Source organism: Biomphalaria glabrata, chromosome 12 (genome assembly GCF_947242115.1).
Source record: "Biomphalaria glabrata chromosome 12, xgBioGlab47.1, whole genome shotgun sequence".
In the NCBI taxonomy this organism is placed as follows: Eukaryota; Metazoa; Mollusca; class Gastropoda; family Planorbidae; genus Biomphalaria; species Biomphalaria glabrata.
Window position 1 is genome coordinate 9,174,622 of NC_074722.1, and position 18,523 is coordinate 9,193,144.

Consider the following 18,523-nt stretch of genomic DNA (forward strand, 5'->3'; position numbering starts at 1 on the left):
AACAGACAGAAATTCTTCACCAATGGACCAATGCTTCGTTCAGTGTTGAACACACAGACATTCTTTACCAATGGGCCAATGCTACGTTCAAGACATTCTTTACCAATGGGCCAATGCTACGTTCAGTGTTGAACAGACAGACATTCTTTACCAATGGGCCAATGCTACGTTCAGTGTTGAACAGACAGACATTCTTCACCAATGGGCCAATGCTACGTTCAAGACATTCTTTACCAATGGGCCAATGCTACGTTCAGTGTTGAACAGACAGACATTCTTCACCAATGGGCCAATGCTTCGTTCAGTGTTGAACACACAGACATTCTTCACCAATGGGCCAATGCTACGTTCAAGACATTCTTTACCAATGGGCCAATGCTACGTTCAGTGTTGAACAGACAGACATTCTTTACCAATGGGCCAATGCTACGTTCAGTGTTGAACACATAGACGTTCTTCACCAATGGGCCAATGCTACGTTCAGTGTTGAACACACAGACATTCTTCACCAATGGGCCAATGCTACGTTCAAGACATTCTTTCCAATGGGCCAATGCTACGTTCAGTGTTGAACAGACAGACATTCTTTACCAATGGGCTAATGCTACGTTCAGTGTTGAACAGACAGACATTCTTTACCAATGGCCCAACGCTACGTTCAGTGTTGAACAGACAGATATTCTTTACCAATGGCCCAACGCTACGTTCTGTGTTGAACAGACAGACATTCTTTACCAATGGCCCAACGCTACGTTCAGTGTTGAACAGACAGACATTCTTTACCAATGGCCCAACGCTACGTTCAGTGTTGAACAGACATTTTCTCTGATAATTTCACAAAGAATGTATTACGTGTTTTACGCCTGAGTGACGTAGTCCGCTTGGCTACACAAGAAATGGGTTCGGACTCTAATTCCAATGCTGACCAGGAATTTTAAATGGGATTTGACTCGAGCTGTGTTGTGTTTGGGGGGGGGGGGCGGTGGCTGAGTGATTAAGCTCTTGGCTTCCGAACCTGGGGTCCTAAGTTCGAATCTCGTGAAGACTGGGATTTAGAATTTCGCCCCCCTGAGTTCACGCAACTCAAAAGGTTACCAGACTTTAGTTGGGGGAAAGTAAAGGCGGTTGGTCGTTGTGGTGGCCACGTAACACCCTGCTCGTTAACCTTTGGCCAAAGAAACAGATGACCTTAACATCATCTACCATTTAGATCGCAATGTCTGAAAGGGGAACTTTACTTGACAACAATATAGATTACCAACAATACAGGCACACACAAAAATACAGGTGCACAACAATACAAGTGCAAAACAATACAGGCACACACAAAAATACAGGTGCACAACAATACAAGTGCAAAACAATACAGGCACACACAAAAATACAGGTGCACAACAATACAAGTGCAAAACAATACAGGCACACACAAAAATACAGGTGCAAAACAATACAAGTTCAAAACAATACAGGCACACACAAAAATACAGGTGCAAAACAATACAGGCACACACATCAATACAAGTGCAAAACAATACAAGTGCAAAACAATACAGGCGCACACAACAATACAAGTGCAAAACAATACAGGCACACACAAAAATACAGGTGCACAACAATACAAGTGCAAAACAATACAGGCACACAGCAAAACAGGCAAACCCTAACAAAACATGAGCACGACTTATACAGGTCAATAAAACATATGCGCAAAAGGCGCAAGAATACAGGTGTCTAACAAATACAGGTGCACATCAATACATGCACACAAAAAATACAGATAACAAAAAATGCATGTGAACACTAATAGATACACACACAATAACGCAGACGATAGATACACACACAATAACGCAGACGGAGAACACTACAGGTACATTAACTTTTGATTGAGACATTTTTGTGAATGAATCTCCAACGTCTAGTGTTTCTGGATCACTGAATGTTTATCTAGCTCCATAGATCTAAATATCAAAAGTATCTTGATGAATGATTAAAGACCTGAAGTCTAGACTATATCTTGTTTCCTTGTATATATCAATGTGTATGATTTACGAAATAAAAATCTTTAAAGGTTATTCAGATTATGTTACAAACTTATGAATAAGTTCAACTCTGAACTTTCTTGAAAAAATCTACTAAAGTTTATTTTGTCTGGGACCAACAATTAATAACAAAACCAACCTTTTTTAAAAACAAAATCCATAGTACTCAATGTTATCAGAATCGAAGAGACATTTTTAGTACATTAAAAGTTGTAAACACAATGGAAACAAGTACCAAAAAAAGTATTTAAAAATCTTTTATTATAATACTTTTGACTTCCTGTAAGAGCGATTACTTCTCTCTTTAATAACTAATGATAAAAAAAAAGGAAAATTTTACACCCCACACCAATGCCCTCTACCGTAGGAAGATAAATCTTTTTTACGCCAAAGTATAAATCTACTTAAAAACAAAGTATAGTAACTTCTAGTTTGGTGTTATAATTACAGATCCAGACTTGAAACCATTAAAAGACAGAAGTCTTAGACTAGAATCCTAGATATATTTAGAGATGTATGCTTAGCATTCATATTGTGTATGAAACCGACGTTATTGGAGCACCAGTGTGGATTAATTTGCAACTTTGGCTTTTTGCTCAAATCTTTGCTTTTCCTGTGGAGTGGTGGATAAGTGGTAAAGTGCTTGTCTTCCGAATCGTGGGGTTTCGGGTTTGAATCTCGGTAAACGTTGGGATTTAGAGTTTAATGATTCTTAGGGCGCCCCTGAGTCAGCCCAACTCTAATGGGAACCAGACATTAAGTGTTGAAAGTAAATGCGATTGGTCGTTGTGCTGGCGTTGTGCTGGCGACATGAATCCCTAGTTAACCGTCGAACAAAGAAACAGATGGCAATTACATCATCTGCCTAATAGATAGCAAGGTCTGAGTGTGTTTGTTTTTACAATGTTAATTTTTTCACAACGAATTGTAGCTTTGTTTACTTTGTTATCTATCAATATGTCTAGGACCATTGTTAATTATCCCAGCTTTAAGTGTGGACACAAAAACATCAGATCAATGGGGCTTCAGGCTGATCTGTCAGCTGGTGAACGATCCGAGGAAATCATTGACTAGTGATAGCTTTGGATCTTCGACCTTGTAATGAACATGAAAGACTGATAGATTTTTTTGGCCACTTGCTGGTCCTGTGGCATTTTACGTCTCGTGAGACGATCTTTTCCCTTTGCAACTTCTTGTGTGACTAAAGAGGCCAATCCTTGATACACAGCTGCGATCACAGGTTGGGCATATAAATTCACCAGGCGCCATTGCATTTTCACCCTTCTTTCTGCTTCTGTTGTGTATGACATCTGCAATCTGTGACCCTTCCTTTATGCTCTCTCTCCATGTGGATCTGTCCAGTGCCACCTCTTCCCAGTTGCCAGTGTCGATTTTGAAGAGTTTCATGTCGCGTTTGCATACATCCGTATAACGTAAAAGTGGGCGACCAGCGGCTCTCCTGCCTTCAATTAGATCGCCATACAGGATGTCCTGTGGAAGTCGACCTACTGGCATTCTACGAACGTGGCCAAGCCAGCCAAGGCGTCTGCTGCTGATAACAGAGCGGATGTCCTGGCATCCTGCTCTATGTAGCACTTCCTCATTTGTTATCTTATCTTGCCACCTTATTTTAAAGATCCGCCTTAGGCATCGGAGGTGGAAGACATTCAGCTTTTTTTCCTGCCATGAGTAGGTTGACCATGTTTCACTTCCGTACAGCAAGGTGCTCAACACACAGGTCCGGTAGACTAGGGCTTTAGTACTGCTAGTCAGCAATATGTTGTCCCAGACTCTTTTCTGCAACCGTGACATGGTGGCCATTGCCTTGGCTATCCTGTTGTTTATGTCTTTATCCAGTAGAGTGTTGTTGGATATGATGGAGCCAAGGTAACAAAAGTGATCCACAATTTCTAGTGGTTGGCCATTAATGCTTACTTGAGGTGCAGTGTTTGTGTTTTGGACAAGTATCTTAGTCTTGCTTTGACTGATGTTTAAGCCGAACTTCTGGCAAGCAGCAGATAGTTTGTCAACCATGGACTGTAGCTGGATATCAGAATCAGCCACAATAGCTGCATCATCAGCATACAGGAGTTCCCTGACGAGTAGCTTCCTAACCTTGGTTTTTGCCCGCAGCCTTGATACATTAAATAGTTTTCCAGAGGATCTTGTATGGAGAAACACACCTTCGTTTATGTCGCTGTACGCATAATGCAGTAGACAGGAGAAGAATATGCCAAACAGAGTAGGTGCGAGCACACATCCCTGCTTGACACCACTGCAAACCTCAAAAGGTGCTGATTGGGCTCCATTGAATTTGACAGTACATTTAGTTTCCTCGTGAAAACATTCAATTAACTTCAGTAGTTTGGGAGGGCAACCTATTTTCCTCAGGAGCTTGAAAAGGCCACTTCTGCTGACCATGTCAAAAGCTTTAGTCAGATCGACAAAAACAATGTAAAGGGGTCTGTCTCTCTCTCTAAATTTCTCCTGCAGTAGTCGTAGAGAAGATATCATGTCTATAGTGGACCTACCACTCCTGAATCCACACTGAGACTCTGGGTAGACTCTAGAAGCTATCACTTGCAGCCTGGATAGTGCCACTCTAGCAAAGATCTTGCCCACTATACTGAGGAGAGAGATACCCCTATAGTTGTTGCAATCACTCCGATCCCCTTTGTTCTTGTATATTGTGACTATAGTTGCGTCACGCATGTCCTGTGGGACATGACCTGTTTCCCAACAGCGGCAGAGGAGAATATAGAGTTCAGGGAGCAGGAGTGATTCGTTGACTTTCACTACTTCCACTGGGATACCATCACTCCCAGGAGATTTTCTATTTTTTAAGCAGTTAATTGCTTTTTTGAGGTCACTAAGGCTCGGAAGCTCATCTAGGCATTCCAGTACTGGAAGATCTGGTAGAGAAGCCAGGGCGACATCGTCTACTGTATTCTGTGTGGCATAGACTTCGAGGTAGTGTTCTGTCCATCGTTCTAGCTGCTTGGTTTGATCTGTAATTTTTTCTCCTGATTTGGATAGAAGGGGGGCAGGTTTAGACACTGCTGGACCCAGGGCCGCTTTAATGACATCAAATAGAGCTTTGCTATTTCCTGAGTGGAGACTGTCTTGGATTCTGTTGCAGGTATCCCTCCAGAAGTTGTTAGCACATTTTCTAGCCATTTGTTTTGCCTCTTTATTAGCACTTTTGAAGGCCTCCAGAGATTTTGGATTAGGCTTTGTCTTGTGAGCGAGGTGTGCAGATCGTTTTTTCTCGATGCAAGGTTCCATATGTGCTAGATTCGCCTCAAACCAGTCTACATTTTTGTGTTTTTGAGGCCCAAAGGCAGTGATTGCCGAACTGTAGATTACGTCTCTTAATTTCTCCCATCTGATCGAGATGTCTTCTTCATCACTTAACGAGGGGATTGAACTGTTCAGGAGCTCGCCAAAGAGTGCACACTTCTCTGGGTCACCTACATGGTTGACGTTAATTCGCCTAGTTCTGGGTTGAGTGGAAGTGTAAGCCTTCTTGAGAAGTAGTTTGATTTTGCTTAACACTAGTGAATTGTCTGAGTTGCAGTCCGCACTATGGTATGAACGGGTGTGGATGACACTTTTCAGATCCATCCTTCGGGTGATGCAGAGGTCAAGCTGGTGCCATCTTTTTGAGCGTGGGTGCTGCCAAGAGACTTTATGGCGTTCCTTGCCAGAGAAGAATGTATTTGTTACACACAGTTCATGAGAGCTACAGAACTCAAGTAGCCTTTGGCCATTGTCATTTATTTTGCCAACACCATGAGGTCCCAAGCATTTTGGCCATGCATCATTTCCATCACCAACACGGGCATTAAAGTCTCCATTTATATAGAGGTGCTCGGATTTTGGAATACTTTTAATTACGTCCTCTAGAGCTTGAAAGAATCTGTCTTTGTCCTCTTCTGGTGCAGCAAGGGTTGGTGAGTAAGCACAGATTATATTAACTTTGCCTTGCGGTGATGCAAATTTCATGTGTGCTACTCTTTCATTGCCAATGCTGGTGCTCCTATATATATCTGCGACTACCTCTGTGTGGGTATGTGACCCAAAACTGTTGGATTTTACAAGTAAATAAAGATACTGACCTTCTAAATTCCGAAGATCATGCATTTCGTTTGAGATGAAAGCCCATGTGGCTTGTATGTCTAGGGCTGGAAAAGGGACAAGCAAAGGAAACCGAGAACTATGAACAATTCTGAACAAAGTTCTTACATTTGTTGTTGTGATACCATAAAATTAGTGTTTTTTTTTAATGCAATGTATCTTTTGGAAAGTGAATAAAAAAATAAAAAATCTATCAATATCTTTAGCTTTTGGATATGGATAGCTAATGGATAGGATATATGGATATGTTAAAAACGGCACGTTTCTCGCTTAACGTTGAGATAAAGAATCCCTGACATTTAAATAATATTAACTGCATGTCCGAATGTCATCAGTGACATGACATTTATGAAATGTTAATGTCGGTGGTAAAATTAACGCCTCCTCCCAAGTCCGTCTCGAGTGACAAGTAGAATCAGACAGCCTAGTTTCTATTATTTTGTCACCTCACCATACCCTGAGCTTGGCTGGGGTTCGGTGTCACGAGGGCTACTGTTGTACATCTATAGTTATTAGTAGTAACAACAAAAACACAAATAATTAAGCGAGTGAACTTTATTCTGTGGAGACATTTAAATTATAGCTTCTGTCGCTAGTTCTAAACAGGGGAAATTACAGTCTTTCAATCATCTTCCAAGTTATACTTTCACTGCAGCGAAAAATTGTAACTACTTAGTCAGAGAACAATGACAGGACAATCTGAGAAAAGAGGACAGGGAGCGTGGGGTGGAGGCAGGGGCGTAGTGAAGTGGCAGGATGCCTGGGTGTCACACTCAGGGGGGCGCCACACGCAGAGAGGAGGCAAAAAAATCGCTCACTACGCCCCTTGGAGGAGGGCCCCCACAATTATAACGTACTGTTATCTTTTCTGAGAAATACGCGTACATAATAATTATAGATAATGAAAAACTTGTTCGGTATTTTAGAGAAAGTATCTCTATTTGCGTCTACATTCAGAAGTGTATCATCATGGTAGTATCTTAAAAGCATTAACGGCCCTTGGGTTTACCCGTCGTCGTATTTGATGTCGAAAATAAATACGCTTTTGTGGACACTATGACACCCTCGAAAACGATTGGTCCGAAGAGCTAGCAAACATGACATCAGCTGCACAACTGACACATGCTGCAAGATTCCATAAGTCCTTTACCGGCGCACTGATATCCTGCGCAAAACTTGGTCAATTACCTCCCCGTAGAAGGACCTTTTTTTAAATATTTAAACATAGAACGTAGAGATGTGAGTTTCATTGCAAAGATCAAAAGGACACTCTTTTTTATTTAAAGAAGGGGATAAATGAAAGTCAATCATCTCTGGAGACTGCACACGTCTTGCATAACGCCAAAAAAAAAAATGGTAACAGCAAATGATCAGAAAACTAGAATTAGATTTCCAGGCAAATGGGAAGAATTTTTTTTTTCACCTAGCAGAACTGAACATGAAAATCATAATAAGATGAAATAATGCAAGCAATAAAATAAACTCTATGCAAAAATTCATAATATGGTTTATATACAATGTTTATCCAGATGAATAGACTAGTAACAACAAAAACATAAAGAATACTTCGGAAAAAAAAAAGATCAGATCTATATCGCACGTAGTTATGTCAATTAGTGACGACCAGTCTAGTATTTAGACTACCTATTAATCCAGACCAGTGATGCTGAACATAAATTTCCGACAAGGGTGTCGCGGGCCACATTAACGGAAAGGTAGCCTACAAAAACGAAATGAAAATGACCTGAAACTATTTAATTAGAAACCCCCTGGATCTAGTACTTACATTCACTAATGGGATATTAGTATCTTTTTTTTTCTTCATGCATCAGAAAACGGCTTCATTTCTCTACTAAAAATATGAGCAACAGTGTAGCTAGCTTTACCAACGACTCATTTTCTTGTCTCTTTTTGGTAAATATTCACATTAATCTTCCAATCTCTAAACGTTTTATTCGAATGACATCAGATTTGTTTTATATAAATGCTTTACAAATTAATATGTTGGATTATGGTTAGCATATTATCATGTATCACAAAAAAGTAAAGATCCATTCATTTCTCCTGGTAGATTCTACATTCACGTGTCCCATTTCAGAAACGCACAAGTGTTAAAGGTTAATAGTGAGGGGCCCTAAAGTAGGTAAAGATGCACTTTAAAACCTTTTTTTTTTTACAGAAAGAAAAAAAAGGGGGGGGGGGGGAATTTTCTACACTTTGTTCTGACGTCTCGGGCCGGATGTGGCCCGCGGGCCGTATTTTGGGCATCGCTGATCTAGACTAACAATTATGAATCTGTAAGATTGCAAGTATCTAGCATAATTTCATGCTTTCAGAATTCTCAATACGCTATGATCCTATCACTTCTTTAGACCATAAGAAGGGGTATCCGCGTGGTCGCTTTTTAAATGCATTTATATAAATAAAAAAGGAGAACGACCTGAATTCGAACTCGAGTGCTAAAGCCTCCTTAGTCTCCACCCAATGGGTGTGGGATAAATGACTTGTTTACCCCAGACAGACAGAATGGCAGACAGAGTGAGTTGATATAAGCTTTGGTAAAAATTGTCCATTCCAAATGGTTCAATACAAATTGTCCAGACGTTGTAATATTTGCGGCTACCCTGCAGATGTCCATTCCTCGTTAATTGGGATTATGTGAAACACGCTTTCTACCAGTCCGGTTAATTTGAGATTACATATAATATTATCTGACAACGATATACATTGATTGCTTGTGAATTGTGTTACCAGTCACGTGATACGTGTCACGTGCTCTGTAGTGAGTCGTTCTGTTTGGGTACCTCTGTACAGTTTGCCAGTTCCTATTGTACGTATGTAATGTTCGTTTATTTATACAAGTCAATGCATCGTCTTTTTCTGGCTCTATAAAACATGTCTTCACCATAGTAGCCATAAATAGATATATACATTTATATACCTTTGGAGAGAGAGAAATAGATAGATAGATAGATAGATAGATAGATAGATAGATAGATAGATAGATAGATAGATAGATAGATAGATAGATAGATAGATGGACGGACGGACGGACGGACGGATAGATAGATAGATAGATAGATAGATAGATAGATAGATAGATAGATAGATAGATAGATAGATAGATAGATAGATAGATAGATAGATAGATGGATGGATGCATGGATGCATGGATGGATGGATGGATGGATGGATTAGATAGATAGATAGATAGATAGATAGATAGATAGATAGATAGATAGATAGATAGATAGATAGATAGATAGATAGATAGATAGATAGATAGATAGATAGATAGATAGATAGATAGATAGATAGATAGATAGATAGATAGATAGACGGACGGAAGGACGGACAGACGGACGGACAGATAGATAGATAGATAGATAGATAGATAGATAGATAGATAGATAGATAGATAGATAGATAGATAGATAGATAGATAGATGGATGGATGGATGGATGCATGGATGGATGGATGGATGGATGGATGGATTAGATAGATAGATAGATAGATAGATAGATAGATAGATAGATAGATAGATAGATAGATAGATAGATAGATAGATAGATAAATAGATAGATAGATTCATGGACTGATGAACAGAGATATAATTAACAGACTCCTTACTTCTATACATCTCTTGTTGTTAACAGAATACAAAATAGTGTAGAGTCGTTATTGTCTCTTGAAAGTGTTATGGTATATTCAAGCACTGTGTTCTTTACCTATCATTGACGTACCCTGAAATTTATCTCCCTTGATTTGACCAGTAACATAGCCAACTTTTGGGAGCTAAAAATCAAATTCTAGAATGAGAGACAGTGAGACTACTTCAGGGTATTCCCATCTCTATATTGAAAATGTGTACTGTATAGTCCAAGGGTAGGGCAAGTGGATGTAGGGCGCTTAGGTACGGGACGGGAGGGAGATGTCAGCTCTACTAGTCAACAAGAGTTCATGCATATTATTATGTCCCTTTACACTCAGTGTAGTCTCCCTTGACGCTGCAAATAATCTTCTAAACAGGAACTTCAACAAGCAAAATAAAACAAAAATCCTTTAAAAAATAAAACAAATCGTATTTAAGGGGACGAACTCCGCACTTACAAATATATCACTCAAGAATGTACAATTTATTTCCTTTATTCGATATGAAATAAACTAATTAATTGCCAATAAATAATGTATTAATTGTTTAATTTTTAAATCTGATTCATGTTTTGACAAGTGTATTTAATAATTGTTTGAAGTTTCAACTTGATTCGAAAATTGGCATGGGAGAAATAACGTGTTGAATTATCTAAGATGACTTAATCCTATAAATTTAACCGTATCTGTGAATACTGAGGTTTAATTTCACTTTACCACCCAATACGTTGCTTTGAATGCTTTCCCATTTACTTGTATGTCTTCAATCAATTTTATAATTTCCTTTTTGTTTTAATTTGATTTTATTTTATTAATTGTTTTCTGATATCTGTGAAATGATACTTTTTAAAAGTATGTTTGCTAAGAATGTAGGCTATCATCAAACCTTTAGTCATATTTCGTTCCAGTAATAAAACATCCATAGATGTAGATCTGTTTCTTTAGTGTAAATGTTTCCCAAACTTTTCCCGTAATGGAACACTTCGTAGATTGAGAGTATCTAGCGGAAACACTTTGCTTATTTTTCTTGGAGAGATTAATACATGTGATGTTCTACTAGTAAATTATACCAGTAGATCGTGGAACACCTATTCAGGCCTCGAGGAACACCTATTCATGCCTCGAGGAACACTAGAGTTCCGCAGAACACAGTTTGGGAAACACTGCTTTAATGAATGCTAGATGAGACTAGAGAACAAGGATGCTGAAATAAAATAATAAACTAGAGAAATATGACACGAGATATCTAGTCGGATAAATTGAGATTCTTCACTAATGTAGTGGTCAGTTTTCAGAGATTATTAACCTAGATACGGGCAAGGGCGTATCAGGTAGGTGGAAGTTTGGTAGGCAGATATTTACACAGACACGCGTACAAGTTCACCAATCTTTAAGGAACGAAAAAAAAAAGAATGAGTTTATATAGTTCGTCCATCGTGGTTCGATGATGACCACTTTGTCATCCAGGGGGCTGAGGGCTTTGCACTGGGGTTCTATGCCTCCTCATGTGGCTGGTGAGAACTATGTGAGCCCGGAATGTTCGGCCGTACACTGGGCAGGTTATTCCAGCTGGAGCTAGTGTCGTGGGCCTTGCTTTTCTTTTCTGGCGTTTTTCTTCTGCCAGCATTTTTTTTTCCTCAGCAACCTGTGCGCCAGTTTTCACAGCGCGACGCCATGATGCTATGTCATGTGCCTCTGTCTCCCAGGTGCCTGGGTCTATGCTGAACGCCTTCAGAGAAGCTTTGAGGGTGTCCCTGAAGCGCTTTCTTTGACCACCTTGCGAGCGCTTTCCTTCGCTTAGTTGGCCATACAAGAGTCGTTTAGGGATGCGATGGTCTTCCATTCTGTAGACGTGACCTGCCCATCGCAGCTGGGACTGCATCAGGATTGTGTGGATGCTTTGCAGACACGCTCTTCGAAGGACTTCTGTATCTGGTATTTTGTCTTGCCATTTGACATTTAGTATTTTTCTCAGACATGTCATGTGGAAGTGGTTTAGTTTCTTTGCATGTTTACTGTACACTGTCCATGTTTCTGAGGCATAGAGCAATGTAGGGAGGATGACGGCTCTATAGATCCCTAGCTTTGTGTTTGTGGTGATACGTCTGTTCCAGACATTTGTAGACAGTCTGTCATAGGATGCACTGGTCTTGGCGATACGCAGGTCGATTTCACTATCGATTTTTCCATTTCTGGAGAGTGTGCTGCCAAGATATGTGAATTTGTCCACTGCGTTTATATCCTGTCCATTTATAGTAATGCTTGGATCCGAGTAGGCTTTCCCAGGAGCAGGTAGATATAAGACTTCAGTCTTGTTCGTATTGATGGTAAGGCCAAAGTCTGAGCATGCTCTTGAGAAGTCACTGACGATGCTCTGGAGATCGTTTTCAGAGCAGGCATTTAGGGCACAGTCGTCAGCAAATAGCAAGTCTCTGATTACTGCTGCGTTTGTTTTGTTTTTGCTTTAAGAATGAGTTTAACTGAGTTATAATGTATACTTTTAAAATAAAAATTGTGTCACAGTTTTACAACCTTCCAGGAATAAAAGTCATTTACACCAATGGATAAGAACAATTAACTTTTGGAAACTCAAAGGACACTACTCTAGTTAACTCTGGTCTGTTCTTGGTTAAGTTGGCTACAGAATGTTACCGAATTAGATATATTGTGTTACTCTCTTATATAAATAAATACACCACAGTTCAGATGTGAGATTAGATTTTGCCATTGAAATATATGATGATATTTGAGTTTATGTGACTAAATGTACATAAAATTTGTTCTTCAAAGTAATTGCCAGAATCAAGCTTTTCCGATAAATATTTTTTTTTCTAAGTAAAAACAAGGTTACAAAGACAGTTTGTGTGAGAACACAAACTCAAAATCCCCCCCCCCCCGAACCGGTCCACCCAGGAAGGTAAAAAGGCAGGTTTCAATATTTTCAGAAAGAATATTAGAATGAACTTCTATCGAAGTCAAATGACAGAGAAGAACGGAGAAATAAGGTTGACAGATCTTGTGTGGTGCCCCAGCGGTCCAGCAGACCAAGGGATAGGTGAAAATGAAGGTGAAGTTAGATGTGAACCTGGCCTAACTGATGTCATATAATGATTATCTAATTGATCTAATTGTTTTGTAAAGAGTCAATCTCTTATTCAAAGCCTCAAGAAAAAAGACCGATTTCGGTCAAGATACATGAGATGATCAACAGAGTATTATTATGTGGATATGACCAGGGTCGGACTGGTTGTCAAAATCGGCCCGGACAACTCTATTTCGTCCGGACCATAAATTGTTTATTATATGATGGACATCCAATTCTAGGTCAAAATGTCCTCAAAATCATTCTGTCAAGTTTGATAATGTATCGATAGCTGTACACATGCATACAGTGAATATCATGGGCGTAGCCAGGGGGGGGTTCTTGGGGTTCAAACCCCCCCCGAAATGAAATCCCCCCCTTGGGGGGGGGGGGGGGGAGTCGGAATTGAGTGACTGATTTTTTGCTTTGATTTTGTTTATTTTAGGTGAGATTTTAATACTAAACCATCACTTGCCCTAGCACAATTAAAGGGGTTTTGAGTTTAAAACCCCCTACCAGGGGGGTTCGAGTTTAAAAACCCCTACCAGGGGGGTTCGAGTTTAAAACGCCTACCAGAGCGGTTCGAGTTTAAAAACCCCTACTAGGGGTTTTAAGTTTAAAACCCCCTACCAGGGGTTTTGAGTTTTTGCAGTTAACTCCCCCTCTTCTATAAAACAAAACAAAAAAAAATGCAAACGAAAATCCCCTAATTCCAAGAGCACAGTTAAGAAAGATTTTGATTTTAAAACCCCGTCTAAAGTTTACGATAAACCCCCTCTTTAATATAAAAAAAAGCTAATTACGCACTCAAAATGTTATGAGCGTAGCTAAATGGGTTTTGACTCAGTTTTGAGTTGAAGGTAAAAAATACCTCTTTTTGATAATAAAAAAAAAAAGCAAATTATACACTAAAAATGTTATGAGTGTAGTCTATGAGGTTATGAGTTTAAACTCCCCTCCATTGGAGTTTGAAGCTAAAAAGTACCTCTTCAATATAAAAAAAAGAAAATTACTCACTCTAAAATCTATGAGCGTAGTCAAAGGGGTTTTGAGTTTAAACCCCCCGCCATCTTCAGTGTAAGAAAAAAAGCAAATTACGCACTCAAAATGCTATGAGCGTTGCCGAAAGGGGTTTTGAGTTTAAACCCTCATTCAGAGGGGTTTGGTGCTAAATCGGGGGTTTTGAGTTTCTTCTACAGATGGCTTTTTTTTTAAAGTTTAAAACCCCTCTAGATGGTTTTGAGTCTAAGATCCCCCTACAGAGCATTTTGAGGTGGAAAACCCCTAACAGAAGATTTTGACGATAAAACTTCTCTTTTCGATATAAAATCTAAAGCAAACTTCAGTCACTTAATTCCAAGAGCGTATTCAAGAGAGGTTACACATTTTTACCAGTGGCAGGGCTCCATTAATAAACTGCAGTGAATAGTCATCTACCGAAATCGAAAAACACTAAATATAGCTCAACAAAGATGGCTAAGACAGATTTCAGGAGTCAGTTATAGAGATCCGATCTAAATCAAAGAAATCCTATGCCGAACTGGGAGTCGACCCCTTAGTAAGATTGTGAGAGAACGACGGATGAGGTTTGCGGGACATGTTCTCCGACAAAATGAATTACGCATAAGAAGAGTTGCAATGATATCCTAGTACAACTTGACGCCACTCATTCATGGAGGTCCTCATGGTAGGTGGGAAGAGGCTTCAGACATTACCAGTGACAGATTTTTATGGAAACTGCTTGACGTCAAATGCTCCGAACGGCGTGGGAGGGTCTAAGTCAGTAAGAATAGCACATTAGGTTTTTGAAATAAAACTTTTTAATAGCATTAAAATGGACTGTAGATACCTCAGAATATGCATTTTGTTGGCTTTCAATACCAGAAATAGTGCTTGGCGGCGGGGCTTCGCCCCGCGCTGGGGAGCTCCTGGCGCTCCCCCAGACCCCCTTGCTAGTAATGGCGGGGAGTCCACAATTTTATGGAAACAGCTTGATGGCAAATGCGCCGAACGACGAGGGAGGGTCTAAGTCACTAAGAATAGCACATTAGGTTTTTGAAATAGAACTTTTTAATAGCAGGAAAATGCACTGTAGATACCTCAGAATATGCATTTTGTTGGTTTTCAATATCAGAAATAGTGCTTGGCGGCGGGGCTTTGCCCCGCGCTGGGGAAGTCGTGGCGCTCCCCCAGACCCCTTTGCTAGTAATGTCGGGGAATCTACAATTTTTTCACTAACTCATGGAAGAACCTATTCTAGGGCACAATAAACGTCTTCCGAAAGAATGAAGGGTCAGAATGTAATAAAGATTATGTACACACACACACACACATAAATACATATGATTTTTTTTCCCGGGGGGGGTGGGGGTGGGGGGAGAAAAAAATTCACCCCCCCAAAACCCCCCCCAACAAAAAAAAAATCCTGGCTACGCCCATGGTGAATATAAATACTTCACTCAGAGGGCCTCTTTTGTAAGAGAATACTAGAAAACCTTCCACAATTTAATACGTGCCGTAATGACATCTATGCGGCCCTTATCTTATAAAACAGACGTGATTTAAAAAAAAAAGATGATTACTGTGGTTCTACCGGTCCATTTAGGTACCGGCCTACCGGGCATTTGCCCGAATGCCAATATAGCCAGTCCGCCCCTGGATATGACATACTATTTATTAATTGGTCTTTTGAATTATGTTCCACTTATAGCACATTAAATAGATTTTTCTCTTTCAAAAAAAAGTAGTAGTTTGTATGACAGAACTTACATAACTTTGTGATAAATAAATTTTTGACAAAAAAAAACTAAAACCGTTTGCATAATTGTGTTAAAAATATGGTAAATGTTCATCTCCCTTACTAAATAGCCTCCCGTATTTGTTACTATTAATAGTGAATAGTTGTAAAAATGGTGTATTTTTATGAAAAAACTGCTTGCATAGTTGACTTTAAAAATTAAATTTTTCGCTTTCTGAAAATAAAAAAGTTGCCGTTGCATCAGAACTTTGAAAGGTCTAAAATATTATGATGTCGGATTTTCAATATATATTCTAGTTTACGAGATCTAAACAGGACGGACGGACGGACGGACAGACAGACCACACAAAACAGGCCACCTTTCGAGTCACATGGTACACTTCTGTTTATCTAGATTACAAACTGTTTTGTCCATTATAGTTTATAATTAATAAGGTTTTATTTTTCAAATTCACATGTATCCAAATAAATGAGACTTTTGATCACTTGTATACTTACAAGGATTCATCAATTTAGTAAAAAGAAAATAACTTAAGTTACATTTTATTCAGATTACAATTTTGAAAAAATATTTAGATTAGTGGAAATTAGATAGAGGGGAAATTAAAATAAGGGGAAGTTAGATAGATAGATAGATAGATAGATAGATAGATAGATAGATAGATAGATAGATAGATAGATAGATAGATAGATAGATAGATAGATAGATAGATAGATAGATAGATAGATAGATCTTCATCTTGCACCCAATGCCTGTGACGCGGGTCACTCAACTAAGATATAATTAAATTCTTCAAGACTGACTACTCCAAATTGTTGTAGTAATGACCCCCAAGGGGTTATCCCTCCTACCATAATCTAGACTCGTGCTGGTCTCATTATGTTATTTTCTATCACAGAAACTGGAGGGTGTCCTGTGTTTCCTTAAGAGTACATTGTCTAATGTCTATAGTTTATATTATGTGTTATTGGAATATAGGAAACAAAGAACCTGTCTATGCGTATATAGTTGGATATATTTTCAACAGCCTTATTTCTCAATACTTTTTAAATATCACACAGAGTAGACATTGAACTTCTAGGGACCATGATCCTTGATTTATTTTTTAAACCAAGCTAAACACACACAAAACACACACACACAAAGATTGTTTTATACGAAATAGGTTTAAGTTAGTTACTGAAATACTTCGGGGGGAGGGGGGGGGGTTAAAGAACCACAGTCTTATAAGTTGTAAGTGAAAACCAGGCTGAGAATTTGTGGAGTACTACCAGGGGTGCGCGGGGTACTAAACCCTCTGTCTCCCACTCTCTCTGTCTTTCTCTGTCTCTCTATCTGCCTCTCTCTGTCTCTCTGTTTCTCTGTCTCTATTTCTGTCTCTCTCTGCCTCTCCCTGTCTCTCACTCTGTGTTTCTCTGCCTGTCTCTTTATCTCTGTCTCTATCACAATGTCTCTGTCTCTCTTTCTCTGTCTGTCTTTCTTTATCTCTTTCTCGCTTCGCCTGTCTCTCTCTCTCTCTATCTCTCTCTGCGTCTTTCTCTCTCTGTTTCTCTGTCTGTCTCTCTTTATCTCTGTCTCTCTCGCTCTGTCTCTCTCTGGATCTCTCTCTCTCCCTGTTTCTCTGTCTGTTTCTATCTCTCTCTGCCTCTCCCTGTCTCTCTCTGTTTCTCTCTCTTTATCTTTCTCTCTCTCGCTCTATCTCTCTCTCTGGATCTCTCTCTCTCTCTCTCTCTCTCTCCCTGTTTCTCTGTCTGTCTCTATCTCTCTCTGCCTCTTCCTGTCTCTCTCTCTCTCTGTTTCTCTGTCTCTCTCACTCTCTCTCTCTCTGGATCTCTCTCTCTCTCACTCTGTCTCTATGTGTGTCTATGTCTCTCTTTCTGTGTGTGTCTCTCTCTCTGCGCAGTCGAAAGGTCGTAAACACGTGTTTTATTAGCCCTGCTTGTCCACTACTTGAGACTGACCATACTTGTTGACCGCAGATACTCAAGATTCAATGAATGGACCATCAGGGATTGGTTGGAGTGAACTCTATGGGGCTAACGCGATATCAAATGAAAATAAATTTTCTTAGAGCTGTTTTATTCAGCGGGTAATATGACCATCTTGGGGTCTATGACCCCTCTTTTGCCGCTTTCAGACAAGTCTAGAGGTCACTCGTAGTCTTCAACAGAGACCAAACCTGTTAATTGTACTGACATTATGAAAGTATTCTTTAATCCTTCTTTGAAAGTGTTCTTTTGAATTTCAGTGAACCTGTTCTTTTGACTTTATCTGAAAGTGTTCTCTTGACTTTATCTGAAAGTTTTCTTTTGAATCTTGGAGAAAGTGTTCTTTTGACTTTCTGTGACAATGTTCTTTTGACTTTATCTGAAAGTGTTCTCTTGACTTTATCTGAAAGTGTTCTCTTGACTTTATCTGAAAGTTTTCTTTTGAATCTTGGAGAAAATGTTCTTTTGACTTTATCTGAAAGTGTTTCTTGAATTTTTTTGTGAAAAGTGAACACATAATGATCTGGTCTTGAAAAACGAAATCTAATATTGTAACGGATATTTTAAAATGCTTTAAAGAAAAAGAAACCAAAAACACATATTTAAACACAGACTTTCAAAATATCTAATAGCTAGATATGTAGACAGAGCCAATATAATTCTATTCTGAAGGAACGTTAGTAATTGATAAGATAAGATAAGATAAGATTAGATAAGATAAGAGACATTGATTTTCAAACGTGCGCTAAGTCAGTGCTTGTTTTACTTGTTTTTTGGGATGTTATTTCAGAGTTACTACATCCTAACCCGCAGGATGCTGAGGGAAGGCAGCGGGCAAGGTTCGAACCGGGCACGATCGAGAC